Source organism: Hypanus sabinus, chromosome 13, assembly GCF_030144855.1.
Source record: "Hypanus sabinus isolate sHypSab1 chromosome 13, sHypSab1.hap1, whole genome shotgun sequence".
Taxonomy (NCBI): Eukaryota; Metazoa; Chordata; class Chondrichthyes; order Myliobatiformes; family Dasyatidae; genus Hypanus; species Hypanus sabinus.
In genome coordinates this window covers 38,607,706-38,630,212 of record NC_082718.1, presented here as the reverse complement: position 1 = coordinate 38,630,212, position 22,507 = coordinate 38,607,706, and the positions used below count along the sequence as shown (strand labels likewise).

Sequence of the window (22,507 nt, the reverse complement as noted above, 5' to 3'; positions counted from 1 at the left end):
AATGTGCCAAAAAATCCAGCGAAAATAATTTTCTATAGTCTCTAGGCATCTTTCAGTTTAGCAAAATTACAAATTAGCACCCGTTTCAGATGCTGAATGAAAGAAAATAGTTGCAAATTACAGTCGTCACATGTGTGAGTGTGAGAAAAATGGTGGTAATTTGTAATAGAATACCAGATAATTTCTAATAGCATTATTCAAAGTTTTAAAAAAATCACATTTCAACAATATCATGCTTCCTGTAACTATTGCTGCTTTTCTACAACTTTCCAGTTATTTACTTTTCAAACGCAGTGTCTTGCCTTCCTTATTTTTCTCTTGCCCTCCTTTTTCCTGTGACTCATACCTTGCCTTGTACCAGCTCCCTGAAGGGCTCCCCCCTCTCTGTGTCTATACCTCCTGGCACTCTTACTTTTCTCAACTTGTGCCAATTACTTTGCCTGTGCCCAGATGGCAGCCTGTGTGGCACGAGTGGGAATTGGCTACCAGAGCAACTACAGAAGGTCAGTCACAGATATGTGAGATATAAATAGGCTTGGATGATTTCTATTTTTAATTTTAATAACGCCAACAGAAAATAAAATGGCTATTCTTGGACATTTTAACGTTTTATAATTATATTTCAAAAATCAGCCTCTTCTTGTGACCCCACAGTCGTGGGAGGTAGGCCAGGAAGTTCATTGAAGCCAAAGACAGCAAGATCTTTTGCCACAACATGATCTGGCATGACAATCCACGCAAGCTTCCTGCTTTTAAGAGGGAGCTTGGTGAAGGATATCCATTTGTTTCCCTTAGCTTCCAAAATAAAAGGCTCACTTGCCATCTTTGCTCACATTAATGAATTCTGATAATTTCAGTTTGAATCTATTACCCTTGATGAAATATACTTAATATTTCTCAGTTTTTGACAAGACCCCTAAAGATGCCAGGCCTCATTATAAAGCTGGTTTGGGAGGGTACTGCAGTTCAGACCAACCTGGGAAGCCAGGCTGAGCATCAGAACAACTTGCTGACAGAAGTGAAATGTCACTGGAGTCATAGGAGTGAGAGAAGACAAAGTCACCTGTTGATTTTCAACTCCTTGTCTCGGATCTTCCACAGTAATGGTCGTCAAGTGCATTTAGATGATTCACAGCAGAAACAGCAAGATAAAGGTGACCTAAGGGAATTTGGATGTAAGATTTCCATACAATTTTCGTGAGTGAAGTATTTTTAGTGGCTGTACAATTTTGATATGTCTTCATTGTGATTCTTTTTGGAGTGGATAATCATAGAAAACAAGTTGAGATATACACAATTAAATATCCACTGTATATTCACAGAGAATATTTATTCAATTGCAACATGGGCAACAACTCTACGCATTTTTCTTTCATCGGCTTTAAGATGCAAGTCCACAAAACTCTACTCACCTGACCCATATCATGCTGCTAAAGTTGATTGCTACTTAACAATACTGTCAAAGACAGGAACAAGCTAATCCTAATTTTAACTTGAACATTTGAGCAGGTAACAAGGGCACTTGTCCAAAGCCTGTAGGGTACTTTTAACATTTCCATGTTTTGATTATGTCATTGGAACCTAACTCCAATTTTAATTTGGTAGCCTGAGGGCAAAAGTGATGTAAATTTCAAGGGAGGAAATCTGAAGGAAGTGAGATTCCAGTTGAATGCATTTTTATTGCCAATTCTAAAAAATGTATGAATCTCGAAGAAAATTTCAGACCAGATTTCATTTGACTTTCATTTCATCATCTCTACATTACTTACTGAAAATAAAAAGTTTTTGTATGAATAAAGCATGGAAATTTTTAGTAATTTGCTCATGAATAATGGCTTATTCAAGTTCTGATTATTTCCTCCAAAAAATCACAATTAAGAGATATCAAAATTGTACAGACACTAAAAATATCTTACTCATGAAAATTGTATGGAGTTCTTGCATCTATATCTGATTCGGTCACCTTTGTGTTGCTGTCACTGCAGTGGGTCATCTAATTGCACTCAACGACCATTGCTGTGGAGGAGTGGAAAATCATCCGGTGACTGAATTTTTACCTTTGATTTATGACTAAAAGTGAAATAAACCCATGTTCCTTGATCTCCCAAGAGGCTGGTTGTCAGCAGTACTGTTTTCCTCAACAAGTAAGAGGCCAAGGAGCTTTTAAACTGGCGGTAATGTATAAGCAGTTTAAGAATCATATAAACATGAGAAATCCTGCATAAACCGGAAATCCAAAACAACACACATACAGAAAATGCTGGAGGAGTTCGGCAGGTCAGGCAGCATCAATGAGTATGAATGAACGGTCAACATCTTGGGCCAAGACCTTTCTTCAGGACTGGAAAGGAAGGAGAAAAACACCAGAATAAAAAGGTGGGAGGAGAGGAAGGAGGCTAGCTAGAAGGTGATGAGTGAGGTCAGGTAGGTGGGAAAAGTAAAAGGCTGGAGTAGAAGAAAATTTAAGATGGAGGAAGTATGGTGGAAGCTGGATCCTCTGATTTTAGAGTAATGGCTTTGGGCATGCTAATAAGGTCAATTTTCTGCTTTGTTCAGGATCCCTGGTAAATAGTGCACATACTTTCAAAGTTCAATGTTCACAGTAAATTTATTATCAAGGTACATATATATCAACCCTGAGATTCACTTCCTTGTGGGCATACTCAATTATTCCATAGAATAATAATCATAACAAATGAAAGACAGCACCAATTTGGGTGTTCACCCAGTGTGCAAAAGACAACAAAATGAGCAAATACAAAATGAAAAACATAATGATTAAAAAAAAAAGCAATAAATGTTGATAACATGAGTTGAAGAGTCCATGAAAGTGAGTCCATTGTCACCGGGTTGGGATATGGCCCAAGTTCGGAGCAACAGGCTCTGAAACAGATAGATAGTTCACAGATTTTAATGCAAACAGAGTTAGAAGGAAAAGAAAACAATAAACCTAGGCCAAACAGGGCCATTAACTAAAACTCTCAAATGGAAAATGAAGCCTACACTGTGGCTGACAGGAATAACTAAATATTAAACAAATACTACTCGCCTTTGGAGTCAGTTGATTCAACAGTCCAGTTTTTCTCAGGCAAGGCGGAATGCAAGCAGGCAGCGAAATGTTGCTGTATTCAAGTCTCGATAAGCACCACGATGGAAAGAATAGAGTTAAATACTATCGCAATGAAATAATTAGCTGACACGCGCATATTCATGAGTGCAATTGTCATGTCTGCTTCGCTGCCGAATCCGTGGTTGTGACATCCATAGATTGTGGGAACATTTCAATGATGGGGCAAATGAAGTTGCGTGAAGTTATCCCCTTTGTTTCAAGAGCCTGATGGTTGAAGGGCTGTTCCTGAACCTGGTGGCTGTTAGAATACAATAGAAAATACTATTGTGAATGCAATTGTTTTCTGCAAATATTTGAATAAGGTAGGAAGCTGTCGTCTGGAAGACATGATAGCAACAATATTTCATTACAAGTTTGAAGAGATTTGGTGTGTCCCCAAAGGCACTGGCAAATTTCTACAGATGTACCTCGGAGAGCATTCTAACTGGCTGCATTATTGTCTGGGTGGGGTGTTGGGGAGCTACTGGACAGGATCAAAGTAAACAGCAGAGAGTTATAAACTCAGTCAGCTCCATCTTGGGCACGAGCCTCGTCAGCATCCAGGACATCTTCAAGGATCGATGCCTCAAAAAAGGCGGCATCCATCATTTAGGACCCTCATCACCCAGGTCATACCTTGTTCTCATTGCTACTGTCGGGTACAGGAGCCTGAAGGAACACCCTCAGTAATTCAGGAACCGCTTCTTCCCCTCTGCCATCGGATTTCTGAATGGCCATAAAATCCATGAACATTGCTTTTTATTTTTACTTTTGCATTACTTATTTAACTACTTAATATATTTATACTGTACTTGCTGTAATTTTTCACTATTAGTTTGTATTGCATTGTACCGCAAGACAACAAATGTTTACGACATCTGCCAAAGATATTAAACAAATTTGCTTCTGAAAGGGATTTTGTCTTAGAAGAGGGTCCAATTAAGATCTCAGGCATTTTCAAAATGTATTTTGTTTAACTAGTTTCCTTTCCTGGTCACTGTTGCTGGCAGGTCAATTATGAACAGTAGGTAATTTGAACTCAGTAATTTGTTTCTCTCTCTCCTGATTGCTGCCTTCTGCCACAACACTTGGCATGGTGAGAGCATATAAAAGGGCCAGGAAGAGGTCCAATCAGGTCAAATTAGCTATCCCACTGGCACTTGTAGTCTGATTCCTGTTTCTACTTTCTAGTACATACCTCCTCAGCAGAAACATGGGCTTGAAAGTTGTCTCTCTTTTTTTTTATTTTATAATTTATGTAGTTAATACAAATGATTTTTTTTCCCATTTCCCTTGCTGCTTTACAACTTCAATATTTATTTCTGTTTTTCTTAAGTTGCTGATGTCATTTACTCCCCTGAGTAAATGTCAAAATACAAGAAAATCTGCAGATGCTGGAAATCCTAAGCAACACACACACAAAATGCTGGAGGAACTCAGCAGGTCAGGCAGTGTCTATAGAAACGAATAAATAGTCAATGTTTCAGGCCGAGATCCTTCTTCAGGATTGGAAAGGAAGGGGGAAGGTGACAGTAATCCTTTATGTAGGGGTAGGGGAAGTAGGTTAGCCAGACAGTGATAGGTGAAGACAGATTGGTAGGAAAAATAAAGGGCTGGAGCAGAAGGAATCTGATTGGTCCACTCTCTTATCCTTAGGAGGAAGGGAACCCAGGGGTAGGTGATAGGCAGGTGAGAAAAGGTAAGAGGCAAGAGTGGAGAAGAAAGAAAGAGGGGAGGGGAAGGGAAACTTTTAATCAGAAGGAGAAATTGATTTCTAAATTGATACCTGGATGGAATATATGCTGTTGTTCCTCCACACTGAGGGTGGCCTGATTGTGACACAATAGGAAGCCATGGACTGACATAGCGGAATTGGAATCGGAATCAGAATTACAATGTTTGGCCACGTGGAAGTTCCCCTTTTGGTAGATGGAGTATTGTCTCTTTATAATTTCAGTATGGGTTCTTTTAAGTCAAGGGTTACCAACCTATGATCCACAGACACTTCGAGTAATGGTAGAGGTCCATGTCACAAAAAGGTTGGGAATCCCAGTTTTATGTACTTCTCTGCCTTTTTTTTTCTTTTTATTTGTTCTTTTCTCTTTCCATCTCAGTATTTACAACTTGCTGAATTTCCCCTTCTTCCATCCTTTCTGTCAAATTCTGTAAACGTCTGTTTTTACCAGTCTCATACAACATTTATTCTTGTGTTCCTGTCTACACTGTTGGGGTATTGAGATTCATTTTCTTGCAGGTATTCACAAAAAAATAAACAAGTAGCCTCATTCGTAATGATTTCTGTAGTTTCTTTGTGCAGAACTTGCTCTATTATCTTTAATAGGAATTCATCAGAAATTCTCACTTACAGTACACTTGCTTGTCAATGATAAATGTTTATACAATTCATTTCTTCTCTATGCAAAACATTTTTATGGTTATTGTGTGAAGATTAAATGAATACGTAATGTAACGTAAAGCCAAATGAGATGCAGGAAAATACTTTCAGTGTCAGTATTCGTCATTTTCTTCATTGCTGGATTCAGAAAATGTTATTTTTTTCTGTATTTTAACTATCATTCTCAGATTAATACATCATTAATAAAGAAAAAAGAAACTTGCATTGTTTTGCATATTATAACTTCAAAACTAATCAGTACAGGTCAAGTGTAATCTTTGTTTGACCTTCTTTCAATATGCATGGAACAGATTGAGCAGGAATAGGTAACTTAGGCCATAGAGTCAGCAGCATCAGTCATTTAGATTGTGAATATATTGTCTGTTCCATACAAATTCTCATTGTCTAATAACATTCCCTATTCTGGTCTTTTACCTCCTCTCGCCTGTCCTTTCTCCTTTGGTCCACTCTCCTTTCCTATCAGATTCCTTCTTCTCCAGCCCTTGATCTTCCCCACCCACCTAGCTTCAACTATTGCCTTGTAGCTATTCTCATTCCCCTCCCACCCACCTTTTTATTCTGGTGTCTCTCCCCTTCTTTGTCAGTTTTGATGAAGGGCCTCGACCCAAAATGTTGACTGGTTATTCATTTCCATAGATGCTGCCTGACCTGCTGAGTTCATCCAGCATTTTGTGTTTGTTGCTTTGGATTTCCAGCATCTGCAGATTTTCTTGTATTTAGTATTTTACAGTCAGTGCCTGGCCCGAAATGTTAACTGATTTATCTTCCTGTAGATGCCACTTGGCTGCCTGAGTTCTTCCAGCTTTTCTCTGTTTAATGTTAAATGGCAGTCGGGCAGATAAGTGTCTGAAAGATGTATTTGTGATAGCAAGAACAGAGAACAAACTGTCAATGAAGTATGAACATGCATGAAGGATTTATTTTATATTATTTGTAATAGTAGCTCAGTTTCAGTGCCATTATTCCCAGCAATTAACTTTCAACCTTGTGTCTCATTTACAAGGGTAATTAAATGTGAGTAGTATTCCTGATCCTCGTCAGGGCTGCCATGTAATACCTTAACTCAACATGCATTCCTACCAGCTCATTTTAGGAATCAGACAGTTATATCTTGGAGCCACAGCATTCATTCCATCTCATCTTGGACAAGCTGAGAAGGGAGAGGATGAATGAACTACAGTACTGTGCAAAAGTTTGTGTGTGTATATAAATGAGTTTAGGGTGCCTAAGACTTTTGTACAGTACTGCATTTCAACATGGAGTGGAAAGTGTGTTTGTAAATCTGGCAGGAGCAAATGATGTTGGGAATGGTGAGGGTGGAACACAACAGGAGGGTTGTGGCAAAGAAGGAGTGCCAGGGCCAGGGAGTGCCAACACACCCAGCCCTGAGATGCCAAGCAAGGTCATTTGATTCTAAGCAATTGGTTTATTGATCATTACAAAAGGTCTCTCTGGTGTTTCCAGCTCCCTCCTCTCTCCTTTGCTCTTTTCCCAACCACGACAACCCTCTCCCTGCCCCCTTCCCACTCTCGGTCCACAAGAGTCCCATATCAGAATCAGAATCATCACTCGCATGTGTCATGAAATTTGGTTCTCTTTGTGGCAGCAGTACAGTGCAATACATAAAATTACTGCAGTACTCTGCAAAAGTGTTAGGCACCCTATCTATATAGATGTACTTAAGTATTTTGCACTGTACTATATATATGTTACTGTGGGTAGAATAAACTACATAGATGTATTTGCTAGTAGGCTGTACAATCGAGGAACAATAATACAATAATGTGAGTAACTAATAATTAAAATACCTATTATTGAATTAGATAATTTTCACCTGTCTGCAGAACAGTTTGGACCGTTGTGAAATGGAATTAGACCCAATGCTGTCCAATCTTACCCCATGCTGTCCAATCTTTGTTGACCTTAGAAGCATTATTGAGTGTGTTACCAGCAAAGTTGTCCATCAGCAGTTCAGCCCAATCTGAAGTTCCAGATCTTTAAATTGATTTCATGGAGTTTCTGTATTGTACATAATTGTTTTTCAAATGGAAAGCAGAAGTAACAGCCATGCCTATCCAATAACTTTCAGATCCCAAACATTTTACAGCCAAGTAAATAACTTTAAGTACAAATTGTAATGTGGGAAACATCACTAATGCTTTGTTCATGACAAACATCTACAAGAGGTCACATAATACTGATCAGACAATCTGAGTGTATCAATAATATTATTGAATGGCGAATTGCAATGCTATTCAGTCAATGATTCCCTAGGGAAGTGGTGGTTAAGTCTGTGCATGGTTCACCTCATACCAGAGTTATATAGTTGGACTTTCCATTACAGAATGGTCTGGGCCTGGATGGTAAAGTCCTTGATCTCCCGTGGTGCTGTGGACTCGCTGTCGAATGTAGTTTGTTCAGGAAATCTATTCAACAAACAAACTGAATATGATTTACACCTAGCCCCTCAGTTTTATGTAAGTCATGGCTGGAACCTACATTGCTGTGGTAAAGTTTCAGGTTTATATATATAAATGTTTCAGGTATATATATATATATATATATATATATATATATATACACATATAAACTAGGGTGCCTGAGACTTTTGCACTGTACTATAATAATTTTCTGTATCTGCACTGTATCACTGCTGCTGCTGCAAAAAATAATTGCATGATATATGTGAGTGATGATAAACCTGATTCTGATATAGGTCTCTGTTGTGGACTGAGAATGAGAAGGGGGCTTGGAGAAGGGAAATCATGGTTTGGAAGCGGGGAAGGAGTGGGAAGCACCAGAGAGACATTGTGTAATGATTAACAAACTAATTGTTTGGAATCAAATTAACTTGCCTGGAGTCACAGGGCTGGGTGTGGCTGCACCTGCGCCAATCCCACCCCAGCACTCCGTATCTGCCAATCCCACAATCTCCCCCCCCCCCCCAACTCCTGTGGTGCTCTACTCTTGCCATTCCCAACATCCATTGCTCTTGGCTGATTTATAACCTGGCTTGCCATTCCATGTTGACAAATACAGTACTGTGCAAAAGTCTTGGGTACCCTGCCTGTATATGTGCCTAAGACTTTTGCACAGTACGGTTATACAACAGCATTCCCTTAAATTAAGTCACCAACCTTCACCAATAAGTAACCTAAAATGTAATCATTAAGTTACATAAATTGTGTAAGTTTTTGATAAGATGATGTATTTGTTAAAATAGTTTTCAATTGTTTGTAGATATTTTTGTTATTGGAGATGGTGGATAATCTTTTCATTAGTGAGGTCTTTGGCTCTGCTGTCTGTGGGCAAAAGGGCACTCTGCATTGCAACTAAAAACAAGCAATTCTGCTTCCATCCATTTCAATATGTGTCAGACTCTGCAGTGAGCTGCTTTGCGTTGAAAGCTGTGAATAGTAATTTTTGGGATCTGACAGCTTTGATTGGACGTCTCTGGCAAGCTCCCCTAAAATCTGTGGCCCCCCACCACCGGGAAAGGTTTCAAGTGAATGATAATTCTTATTCCTGTCTAACCTCACCTCTCCAGTCACATATCATACTGAATTGGAAATATATATTTTTTTTCTTCATTGGAACTCCCTGCACAATGGATTTCTTGGAATGGTTCATGAAATAATTCAGAAGATATGTAGATTGGGAGGGTGATGATTGGGTTGAGTTGTTCTCCGATCTTGGCAATTTATTTGCAAACATTTCATCAACATACAAAGACATCATCAGTGTGCTGTTGATTGTTGTGTCCTTTGAATGCTTGGTCTTTATATACTTTTTAATTGGTCAGCGTTTCGGAAACTCATTTGTGATGAGGGGAGGAAATTTCATCACTGATTGGCAATGTGGCAAACTTTGTGCATTATAGTCAGGAATTTTGCCCACATCGTCTCATAAATAGGATGAAGGTCTATGTGCATGTTTACAAAATTGTTTGCTGAAAACCATGCTCTTGCACGTTCGCTTGTGCCATGACTTTCACTGATGCCAAGTCAAACTTGATTCCCTCTCGATCTCCATGGGTAGAGACTATGGAGAGTTGGTCATGTTGCTTTACAGCCCGTTTATGTTCATGGATCTTAGTGGATAGTTTTCTCTCAGTTTGGCTGACCGAATAGTCCACCAGAGTCTGATGAGGGCAATAAAGGGGCAACAAATTCTAGCTTTGCCACTGATTTCCAGTTCTTGAAAAAATGAATAACAACTTGATGAGTGTCTAAGTTTCTGTATCTGGCTTTAAATCTTCTTGGGTGGAATCAGGGTGCTTTTAATTTTAAATGTGTGGCTTTTACACACATGAGGTCCTCCGTTGGTTGGGATTGACCATGGATGGTGTGTCCCAGCTGTCTTTGTGATACACAGGCCAGGGCAGTACAATATGGAGAGCAAGCTGTTACCCATGTAGCATGCTAGCCCTCCCACACAGCTGATGAATCCAACGCACCTGCAGAGTCCGATACAGTTTGGCAGCAGTGGTGTCACAAGTGTTGCCTGTCAGTGTTGAACTCAGTGCTGGACTGCCTTAGGGACTCCAGCTCTGGATTCTTCTCAGGGCTTACCTCCAGAGTCTCTCCCATGACTGCGTATAGCTGCAAGGCAGCAGAGGTTTGAAATCAGAATCTTCCTTCTTTTAGATGGGCTGTCAGACACGGCTGATGAGCCCTCCTGTGTCCAAAGAAACTAGTTTTAAGACGCCAGTAGCCTGCCATTGCCCCTTCTCCTGTCAATAGAAATGTTTCTGCCAGGCTTAGTGGCTAAACCAGATGTGAAGACCAGGAGCTGAACCTGGTGGTCAGAGGCTATTTGAAACGCACACCATTGGGAGCATTTACTAGATAGTGGGAGTTTATCCCCACAACCTCCCATGGCTATGACAACCTTAAGGAACCTTTTATATTTATATTTGAGTAATTAGTTTAATTATATGTGTGTTTCCGTGAGCGTTCTTACTCAGTGCAAACAACATTAGATACTGTAGCTTATAGAAAGACAAAGACTTCACTTCGTAAGTTGCGAAAATTGTCGGCATTAAACCAACTGAGTAATCTGAATTCTTGAAATGTCTCAAGTCTTTGTATTAAAATAATTTCACGCCGTGGCATAAAATTGTGAGTGCTTTGTAAATATTCACACTTTAATCAGTTTTATTTCAACAGAATGTAGCTAACAGCAAGATAAGAGGTTTATAAAGTTCTGCCTGCACCGTATGTATACCAAAGGCAACTTCCTTTTCAGTCTTCATTAACGATCTGAAACAAAGTCAATTATGTTGCTTTTGAGTAAGATTTAACATCAGCTCATCTGTAAGTGCTACCAAAATATGAATCACATGTAATTGCCTGTATTTTACAGAATCAATTGTATATACTTTATGGAGCTTGCAAATTTCTACAGATGTACAGTGGAGAGCATTCTAACTGGCTGAATCACTGTCAGGTATGGGGTGGGGGGGGGGCTTATTGGGTACTGCACAAGATCAAAGTAAGCTGCAGGGAGTTGTTAAATTAGCCAGCTTCATCATGGGCACTAGCTTCTGTAGTGTCCAAGATATCTTCCAGGAGCGTAGCCTTAGGAAAGCAGCGTCCATCATTAAAGACTTCTACCACTCAGGACATTCTCGTTGTTACCATCAGGAAGGAGGTACAGAAGCCTGAAGGCAGATGCTCAACAATTCAGGAACAGCTTCTTCCCCTGTAATTCGATTTCTGAATGGATGTGGAACCCATGAACACGACTATCTCACTACATTTTAATTTCTTTTTTATTTGCACTACTTATTTTAACCTAACTGTTTAATATGTACAGTATATATACTTAGTGTAATTCAATTTTCTTTTTTTTCTCTGTGTTATCATGTACTGCATTGTACTGCTACTGCAAAGTTAACAAATTTCAGGACTTATGTTGGTGATATTAAACCTGATTCAGATTCTATTTTGCAGTGCACAACATGGTATCTAAAGAGGGCAATAACTTTCCCTGCTAGCAACATGATGAAGTAGTTTTCTACTTAATTCTGGATTTGAAAACTTTGAATAGTTTTTGTTAATTCATTTCTAAAATTGCTGTGAAAGGTAGCTGATATTCCTAGTGAAAGACGAACAATGACAACAGATTTCATCTCAGGCACATATCCCAGTCTGTAACACAAATATCTTCACAAAACAGCAGCTGGAATGGGTAATTACAAGACAAAAAAATGGTGTAACTTTTGAATGGGATCATTGAAAAATCAATTGTAACAAAATGCTCAGTCATCACCTATAGGGTGTGAATGGCTATTGTTAATTAGTGTTCAGTTCAATTGTAATTAATCGTGGGAACCATCTTCTGTGATGTTATTTCATCCTTGGCCTCCTATTCAGATTTTTCTGCCGAGATGCAGGAGGATGAATGATGCACCTGATATCACTTCCCATAAATGAACCGGCTTGGCAGCAGGCTTACAGATTTTCTCACCATCTGGGTCCATCCCTCTCCAAGCAAGGTTATGCTGGCTTCCTAGCAATACAGGACAGAAACCTATTTGTTCTTTGTGTCCTTCTAAAATATTTCTTTATAAAAATGCTGTTATCATCATAACAAAGGGAACACATTCCACTCTAAACTGCATTGTATATTTCAAGGAGGAGCTAAGTTCAGAATCAAGTTTAATATCACCAGCATATGTTATGAAATTTGTTGACTTTGTGGCAGCAGTACAATGCAATACATAATAACTGAGAAAAAATACAGTGTTACAGTAAATAATTATAATAAATAGTTAAATAAGTGTATTGCAAAATAAATAGGAAATGACTAAGTAGTGTTCATAGGTTCAGTGTTCATTCAGAGACCAATGGCAGGGGCAAAGAAGCCACTCCTGTATTGTTAAGTGTTAAAGTTGCTTCAGGATGAACTCCACACAGTCCCCCAAAATTCAGTGTGTCAAAGCCAGAACCGCAAACAGATGCTGGAAATTCAAACAACACACACAAAATGCTGGTAGAACACAGCAGGCCAGGCAGCATCTATAGGGAGAAGCGCTGTCGACGTTTCGGGCTGAGACCCTTCGTCAGGACACCAGAACCTCAAACGTTGCTAAGCAATATGACACTGTTTTGTTTAGAAAGGCTGGCTTGTCAAGGTATAATTAGTCTCCACTTTCTTTGTAATAATTAACTGACTGTGGCCTTGGGAGAAAATTCATCATTTCACACCCACCTCCATTTTGCACCACACAAAGGTATTAGAGCAGGGGTTCCCAACCTGGGGTCCGTGGACCCGTTGTGTAATGGTATCTGTGCACGGCATAAAAATGGTTTGGTATCCCTATGTTAGAGAGCCACGGGCACAACTACACAGAAGCAGGCTCTTTGGCCCATTTAGTCCATGCTGGTCTTCTGTCTAGTTGCATCTAACCCTCCATATTTCACCTCCATCTTTCTATCTAAATTTTTAAATATTACAATCGAATCCATAGTTACTATTTCCACTGGCAGCTTGTTCCACACTCACACCACCATCTGAGTGCAGAAGTTCCCCTCAGATTTTCCTTAAATATTTCACCTTTGACCTAAACCTATGACCTCTAGCTCCAGTCTCATCCAACCAGAGGGGAAGTGCCCACATGCATTCATCCTAACTATAACCTTAATAATTTAGTACATCTCTGTTTATGGGGAGAAGGCAGGAGAATGAAGTTGAGAGGGAAAGGGATCTGCCGTGATGAAATGGCAGAATAGACTCGATGGGCCAAATGGCCTAATTCTGCTCCAATGTCGTATGGTCTTATGGTCTATCTCTCTTCATGTTACTGGACTCCTAACCTATTTAAGCTGCCTCTATAACTCGGGTTCTCGAGCCCCGGCAACATCCTTGAAAATTTCCTTGGCCCTTTTTCTTGATATATTTACAGTGGTTATGGTTAGGACAAGACAAAGTATCTCCTGAACTACTGGAACTGTGTGGTAACTTTTATTAGAGTTTGGTGAAAATGTTATAATTTCTGAATTTTTGGAATGCTCAGAAAAGGAAACTTAAAAATGCAAGTATATTCACTCTTGTTATTTTTAATGGATATTCCTAAGATATGCTCAAGTTGGAGGAAGATCCATTAAGGATGTGTTCAGACTCTTAGTACTTTCCTGGGTTTATAAAATAATATGCTGTTATCAATGAATTCTTTTCAATGAACTCTCATTATTAAATATAGAAATATTCTTCTGTTATCATTGCAATGCTGGTTGAAGGAATCTCCCAAAATGTCTTATAAATTATATTGAAGCATTGGTTTCTTAACATAAAACAATGATCTAAACACAAGGGGCTTTTGTCATGTAGTACCTATGCCTGCAGTTGAATGACCCATTTGTATGATGGTATTATTTTAGAAAAGTACCCTGCTTCAGAGGTCTGAGTTGCCAGCAGATATTTAGAATTCCTTGGAAGCCCGGGAGGAGTGAGTTGCACCACGTGCTATATGAAATACTTTGCTGTTCTGCCCCATGGCTTCTTGGACAGCAAACCAGTAACTCATTCAAGAATGCACTGACACCTCTAATGACTGGAACAGCCGTCATTGTACACCACATCTGCCATTTGAAGTGATATATATTTGAGCTTCTTGCAATGAACTCATAGGAACCTAAACTGAGTAGGTTGAGTTATACATCTTCCTTCTTTCCTTCTTTCTTCTCCCTCCTTCATTCCCATCCTCCCTCCCTCCTGGAGTAGACCCTTTTGGCCCTTAGAGTCAAGCTGCCAGCAATCCCCCAGTTTAATCCTAGCCTAATCACAGGACAGTTTACATTGACCAATTCACCTACCAACTGGCGTCTTCGGACTGTGAGAGGAAGTCGGAACACCCAGAGGAAACTCACGTGGTCACAGGGAGAACATACAAACTCCTTACAGGCAGTGCCGGAAATTGAACCCCGGTCACTGGTACTGTAAAGGGTTGTGCTAACCATTACCTTATCATGCCGCCCCATTCTCATCCTTTCCATCCAAATATAATATTTTCCCCTCTTCTTGTGCAGGGTATAGAATAGGCAGGAGAATGTGAAGCATTTGTGAAGAGCAATGCAAGTTGCATTAGAAGTATATGCCTTGTGGTCAGCTTGAAACAACAACCTTCACTGTTAACCTCAAAGAAACTATACAAAGAGTTAGTGGTCTCTAGAGTAAGAGTATCTCTTATAGTTTTAGGAATAAATTGAAGAGGATCACTGTCGTCTAATTGTTCCAATACAGTTGACCTACCTTAGCAACCAGGCACATTAAAGTATTGTCATAGCACCATGTTAAGAAGCACAATATGAAAGTTTGATTCAACTTTGTGAATGTTATCAATATGAATATATGCCATTTCAACTGTACCCTTAATTATAAAACTGAGCCATATTCTGGAATATTCAGTTCAAGTTGTCATACAGCAGGGTTTGATTGTTTGAGCGGTAATTAGGATGTATCAAGGCATTATACTTGGTCACTCAAGGTCTTTAAGTTGTTAATGCTTTCAGTAATGGTTTCTTGAACTTACAGTAATCTCCTTCAACATTCTCCATTCCCAATTCCCTTTTTCACCTTATCCCTTTAGCTGCCCATCACCTCCCACTGGTGCTCGTCCCCCTTCCCTTCCTTCCATGGTCCCCCTTATCAAATCCTCCCTTCTCCAGCTCTTTATCTCTTTCACAAATTGAATTCCCTGCTCTGAATTTCACCTCTCCGCTCTCTTGATTTCACCTATCACCTACTACCTTGTACTTCGTCCTCCTGCGCCCCCCCCCCTTTTTAATCTGACTAAAACATCAACTGTTTACTTTTTCCCATAGATGCTGTTTGGCCTGTTGAGTTCCTTCAGCATTTTTTGTGCTATTACTTTGATATCCAGCATCTGCAGATTTTCTCTTGTTTGTAATATTTTTCAGTGTTTGTTTCTTGCTATGGTTCCAGATGATAAACAGTTTGTCGACACATTGGTTGAACTGATTCCCTTGTTTGTAGTGGAAATAGCTGCAGCTGCTTCAGTCTGCAATGGTGTGCTAAATCAGTAAGTTCGGTGTTTCTGAACCACACTACTCAAATGGGAGAATCTGAAAGGTGATGTCAGTTTTTTGATCCAAAGGTAGAAAACACCAATAGTTTTGCTCTCATTGCATGCTGCAAAATGCTGCAGAAGTAACTTCTCATTATCTTGGGGAGCTTACTCACAGTATGTCCTTAAAGTTCGTAACATTTTTGAAGAAACATCTTCTATTAAAAGAGATCTATATTTCTGGTTGCCGTGCAACGTGAATTGAAGAAGACACACTGAAGGACATTTGCATTGAATTAAGGACCTGAAAGATGGAAGGTAGCTAATACAAAGCACAAGGGTAGAGTCATAGAAAAGTACAGTGTGGAAACTGGCCCTTCGACCCATCTTGTCCATACCAAACCATTTAAACTCTACTCCCAACAACTTGCATGGGGTCCATAGTCCTCCAAACCCATAACATCAATGTACCTGTCCAAACTTCTATTAAATGTTGAAAGCAAGCTCACAAGCATCATTTGAACTGACAGCTCATTTCACCCTCTCATGACCCTCTGAAGATGTTCCTGCTTATGTTCCCCTTAAAGATTTCACCTTTCACTTTTAACCCATGTCCTCTAGTTGTAGTCCACCCAACCTTAGTGGAAAAAGCCTGCTTGCATTTACCCTATCTATACCCCTCATAATTTAGTGTACCTCTGTCAAATCTCCCTTTAATCTTCTATGTTCCAAGGATTAAAGTCCTAATCTATACAATCTTATAACTTGGGTAATTCAGTCCTGGCAACATCCTTATAAATTTTCTCTGTACTCTTTCAACATTACTTACATCTTTTCTGTAGGTAGGTGACCAAAACTGCACTCTATACTCCAAATTAGGCTTCAACAAAGTCTTATACCACTTCAACATAGCATCTTTTCTGCAGTACTCAGTGCATTGATTGATGAAGACCAATGTGCCAAAAGCTTTCTTCATGATCCTAACCGTATGTTATGCCACTTCCAGTGAATTATGGGCCTCTATTCCCAGATTCCTTTGCTCCACTGCACTCCTACTTCCTGATAACCCTAGACCTGTTCTTATCATACCAAAGCTGCTCAATCTACTATCATGTTTCCTCTCTCTACACAACTACCAATCTAGAATACAAACTCTGTATCAGCACTCACTCCACTCCCAATGAATCACGGAGCTGTATTCCCAGATCCCTTTGTTCTACAGCATTCCTCAGTGCCCTACCGTTTGCTGTATAAGACCTACTCTGCTTGGTACTACCAAAGTGCAACACCTCACACTTGTCTGCACTAAATTCCATCTGCCGTTTGTCAGCCTATTTTTCAAGCTGATCCGGATCCCGCTGCAAACTCTGATAGTTTTCCTCGCTTTGTGCCTTGGATCGCTGCATTTATAATCTTAAAGAGAGTATAATTTGAGTCTAGATAAAAGCTATGACCTCATGCCCTTAATGCCATAACCTGATTGTAGGATTGTTGAGTATGAACAATCCTGAGGAAATTTCTGGCCAATTATAAGCTTGAAAAAGAAACATGGATTGCATTTTGTATCAGAAGGATAAAGATGGAGAATGCAAAAGGGACATGATGAAGAAAGATATTCTGGTTCACTGGAAAACTGGATAAATATCTGACAAGTATTTACAGATTCCCACCCCCCTCCCAGACTACAGCAAGGTTCCCTTCCTAAGAATTATGTGTAACTCAATCAAATTTAAATTAGGGAATGTGGTCACGAACAGAGATCTCACATGGCAACAGATGCCTATAGATCTGTGTTGTCACATAGAAATAGGTAAGACCATAAGAAATGGAGCTGAATCAGGCCATTTGGCCCTTCGAACCTGCTCTGCTTTCCATCATGTCTTATTTATTATCTCTCTCCATCCCTATTCCCTTGCCTTCTCCTTGTAAACTTTGATAGTCTGACTAATCAAGGAATTGTCAACCTCCACTTTAAATATAATAAGGTAATCAGTCCACTCATTTTAAACCATCTTTTACCATTCCGAATAATAAAGCTGCCATTAACAAATTTAGCCCAAAGCTATCTTGTGCTGATAATATTTTGCAGACAAGGTTTTAAATGTGATTTACAGTTTTCAATCGGACATTGCTGCTGGCCTGAATGGTATGTCTCCAGATAGGATTGGAAAAATGGACATCAAAGTGTTAATTGGAATGATTTCTTCTTGTGTTTGATGTGGCAAATTTCCAGATAATGTCATGAACAACTGCCTGCAGCCCCACAGCAGCCAACAAAACATTCCCGCCAGTCTCCCAAATGTTCTTTCGACGTACAGCTGTACAGGAGTCAGGTGTTCGTGTGCTGGTAAGGGCCAATAATGGTGAATAGAATGGTATATTGTTCCCTAGCTTTTTGAAATTAGGAACTGTTGGGTACAGTTTAATAGGTATTTATATTTCCATAGTTAATCTTAGATGGTCATGAAATGGGATGGCTGAGTCTGTCTTCCTGAACTGAACTGAAAGAAACAATACATACACAAGAAGATATTATTGAAAGCACAGGACCTAAAAGTTTATATTAGAGTAAAAATGTAAATGTATTCACTAAATTCTGTTCATTAAAGCTTTTTTTGCTCATAATTTGAATAGTATTGTCTTGTAGGTGGAGCGGCTGTTGTTGGAGCAGGGCAGTGTTAGGTAGGCCCAACTTTGCCTCAACAGGCTTGGGAGAGAATAGGCTTTGACAAGCACAGAAAGACGGTCTAAGTATGTTTCTAGTAAATTTTCTTTTCTGTCGGTACATAGCTAGTGTGATGTGAATAGGTCCAGAGTTAGTGATATGTTCCTTGGGCGAGATATGGGAATTTAGGAAGACCTCAGTCTCCAGGAAAACTACATCTGTGCAAATTGCACCGAGCCACTGTTCCCTAGAGGCCACGTTTGGGGACGGGAGCTGCAGCTGGATGGCCTTCGGTTCACATGGGAAAATGAAAGGTGGTAGATAGGAGCTACATAGAGGCAGGTATCTGGGTGACTGTCAGGAGAGGAAAAGGAAGTAGTAAGCTGGGGTATCGGCTCCCAGGTGCCAGAGTCAGGGACATCATGGATCGAGTCTACAACGTTGCTAAGTGGAAAGGAGAGCAGCCAGAGACTTTGGTTTACATCAGTACCAATTAACATAGTTAGGAAGAGTGACAAGGTTCTGCAAAGTGAGTTTAGGGAGTTAGGCGCTGAGTTAAAGGACAAGACCTCCAGAGTTGTGATCTCAGGATTGCCACCTAAGCCATGAGCTAGTGAGGCCAGAAATAGGGAGATCATACAGTTTAAAACATGGCTAAGGAATTGGTGCAGGAGGGAGGGCTTTTGATTTTTGGATCATTGGGCTCTATTCCAATGAAGTTGGGACCTGTACAGAAGGAACAATTTGCTCCTGAACTGGATTTGCATGGGGATGGGAACAAGAGCACCAAAACAGAATGGTGGTATGATTGTGGAGCGAAACTGGCAAGTGTGGACTAGAACAGGTCCCTTACTGGCAAGGTACACTTTTTAAGTGGGAGGCCTTCAAAAGTGAAATTTTGAGAGTATGTAGTTTGTATTTCCTGTCAGAATAAAAGGCAGGGATAACAGATTTATGGAAACTTAGTTTGTAAGAGATATTGTGACCCTTGTTACAAAAAAGAAGAAGGTGCATAGAAGGTATAGGCAGTCAGGAACAAATGAAATACTTGAGGAGTATAAGAAAGGCAAGAATGCTTATGAAGGAAATCAGGAGATCTAAAAGAAGACATGAGGTTTGATTAGCAGACATGGTGAAAGAGAATCCTAAGGGCTTCTATAGATATACTAAAAGCAAAAGGATTGCAAGGGACAAAATTAGTCCTCTGGAAGATCAGAGTGATTAATCGATGTGTGGAGCCAAAAGGTAAGGGGGGGGGGGGTTTGAATCTTAGATGGATTTTTTGCATCTCTATTTACTCAGGAGACAGACACAGTCTATGGACATGAAGCAATGCAGCAACAAGGTCATGGGGCAGATGCAGATTACAGAAGAGAAGGTGGTTGCTGTTTTAAGGGTAATTTATCCTTGTGCAGAAATTGCAGGGGTACTAGCAGAAATATTTAAGACATCCTTTGCTTTGGGTGACGTGCCAGAGGACTGGAGGATAGCTAATGTTGTTCCATTGTTTAAGAAAGGCTCTAAGAATAAGCCAGGAAACTATAGGTTGGTGAGCCCTACATCAGTAGTGGGAAAGGTATTGAAAGGTATTCTAAGGAAACGATACATGATTATTTGGATAGACAGGGATAATCAAGTATAGTCAACATTGCTTTGTACATAGTAAGTCATGTCTAACCAATCTTATAGAGTTTTCCAAAGAATTTACCAGGATCGTTGATGCAATGATTTTGTTGTTGTCTACATGGACTTTAGCAAGATCTTTGACAAGGTTCTGCATGGGAGTTTGGTCTAGATGATTCACTTGCTTGCATTCAGATTGAGGTAGTAAATTGGAATAGATATTAGTTTTGCAGAAGAAGCCAGAGGGTGGTAGTAGAGGGTTGCCTCTCTGACTAAAGGCCTGTGCCTGGTGATGTGCTGCAGGGATTGGTTTAGGGTCCGTTGTTGTTTGTCATCTATATCAACAATCTCATTGATGATGTGGTAAACTGGATCAGCAAATTTGCAAATGTCGCCAAAATTGTGTGTGCAGTGGGGAATGGGTAAGACTATAAAAGCTTGCTGTGGGATCTGGCAAAACAGGCTGAAAAATGCAGACAAGTGTGAAATTTTGCACCTTGGGAGGATCAACCAGGTTACATTGTACATGGTAAGATGCAGAGCACTGAGGACTGCGGTAAAACAGAGGGACCTGGGAATACAGATCCATAATTCCTTGAAAATAGTATCACAGCTAGATAGGGTCATATGATAAATTTTACACTTTTGCCTTCATAAATCAATATATTCAGTATAGGAGTTGGGAGGTTTATGTTGAAATTGTATAAAATGTTGGTGAAGCCTAATTTGGAGTATTGTGTGCAGTTTTGATCACCTACCTACAGGAAAGATGCAAGTAAGATTGAAGAAATGCAGATAAAATTTCTTCTTGTTTTCTTTTCAAATCTTTTTATCATTATTATTATTATTATTATTCAAAAATAGCACAAGTACATCGAAGTAACAACACTTACATTGCCTCAAAAAAGAAATTATCTTAAAGACTGAAAATTTTTGTTAATGAAAAAAAACCCAACTAAGCAGGAAAGGTGAGGAAAAAAACGAAACCCCTTGGAGGTACAACCCCGGAGCCATGCGTCATACAAAAAGCTTCTAAAAATAAACATCAAACCGCCAACAAGAAAGAAAGATGTATCAAAAAAAAATTTACATTTAGGCCATGGAGGAAACCTATCAGTTAACTAAAATGATAACAACGAGCAAATGAGCCCCATTTCTTCTCAAAATCAAATAAAGGTTCAAATGTTCGACTTCTAATTTTCTCTAAGCTAAGACACTGCATCACTTGAGAGAACCATTGTGACAAAATAGGAGCTGATATATCCTTGCACTTCAACAAGATGGCCCTCCTAGCTATCAATGTAACAAATACAATAACATGTTGGTCAGACACAGAAATACCACGGATATTTTGAGGAACTATTCCAAAAAGCACAGTCATTTTATTAGGTTGTAAGTTGATTCTGAGGGCTTTAGAAATTGTCATAAAGACTGACTTCCAAAACTGTTTTAATATAGAACATGACCAGAACGTATGTGTCAGTGTAGCTATCTCAGTTTTACATCTATCACAATACTTTTCAACATTGGGAAATATTTTAGAAAGTCTCTCCTTTGTCAAATGGTAATGATATACAATTTTAAAATGCAGATAAGATTTACAAGAATGTTGCTGGGACTTTAGGACCTGAGTTATATGGAAAGGTTCAATAGGTAGGACTTTATTCCCTACAATGTAGAAGACTGATGGGAGGTTTGATATACAAAAGTATGAGGGATGTAGATAGCGTAAGTACAAGCAGGCTTTGCAACATCCACTGAGGTTGTGTGAGAATACAACTAGAGGTCATGGGTTAAGGGTGAAAAGTGAAATGTTTAAGGGGAGCATGAGGGGGAACTTCTTCACTCAGAGAGAAGTGAGAGTGTGGAATGTGCTGCCAGCATGTGGTGAATGCAGGTTTGATTTCAACATTTAAAAGAAATTTGGATTGTTACATAGATGGGAGGGATACGAAGTTCTATGGTCTGCATGCAGATTGATGGAACTAGGCACATTAATAGTTTGGCACTGACTAGATGGGCTGAAGGGCTTGTTTCTTTTCTGTAGTATTTTATAACTTTATTAATTTAAATAAAATGATGCAGGAGGTATAAATCCTGTTTTGAAGGTGACCCCTTACAGAGACACTAGCAATCTAAGCAGTTCTCTGCAGAGAAATTTCTCCAAGCTTAATTTTAATCTTTTATTCTTGTAGAGTTCATGGGGAGTTAACATATAGATTGTTTTTTAAAAGAAAGTACCATCAATTCCAGTGCCCATCAACAATTCAGTCCTAGAACCATATATGCATACAATAAGGGAATATTATTTGGCCAACTGGATTCAAGCCAATCATCAAACACCCAATCCACACTAATCTGATTTTATTCTACACAAATCCAGATTCTTCCACTCACCTACACACCAAGACAACTTGCAGTAGTAACTTAACTGGGAACTCACATGTATGAGGGAACCAGAGCACCCAGGAAAGTCATACAAACTACGCTCTGATAGCACCCAAGGTTGACACTGAGCCTGAGTTCAAAGCTCAAAGTAAATTTTATTATCAAAGTACATATAAGGCACCACATACAAACCCGAGATTCATTTTCCTGTGGGCATACTCAGCAAATCTATAGAATAGTAACTATAACAGGATCAATGAAAGATCAACTAGATTG

The 22,507-nt window shown here is 39.4% G+C and overlaps 1 protein-coding gene across 5 annotated transcripts in view; it reads left to right on the top strand.

The window, feature by feature from the left end:
• Positions 1 to 22,507, top strand: part of tafa5a (TAFA chemokine like family member 5a) — a 773,862-nt gene that overhangs the window by 281,574 nt on the left and 469,781 nt on the right. The window lies entirely within an intron of this gene.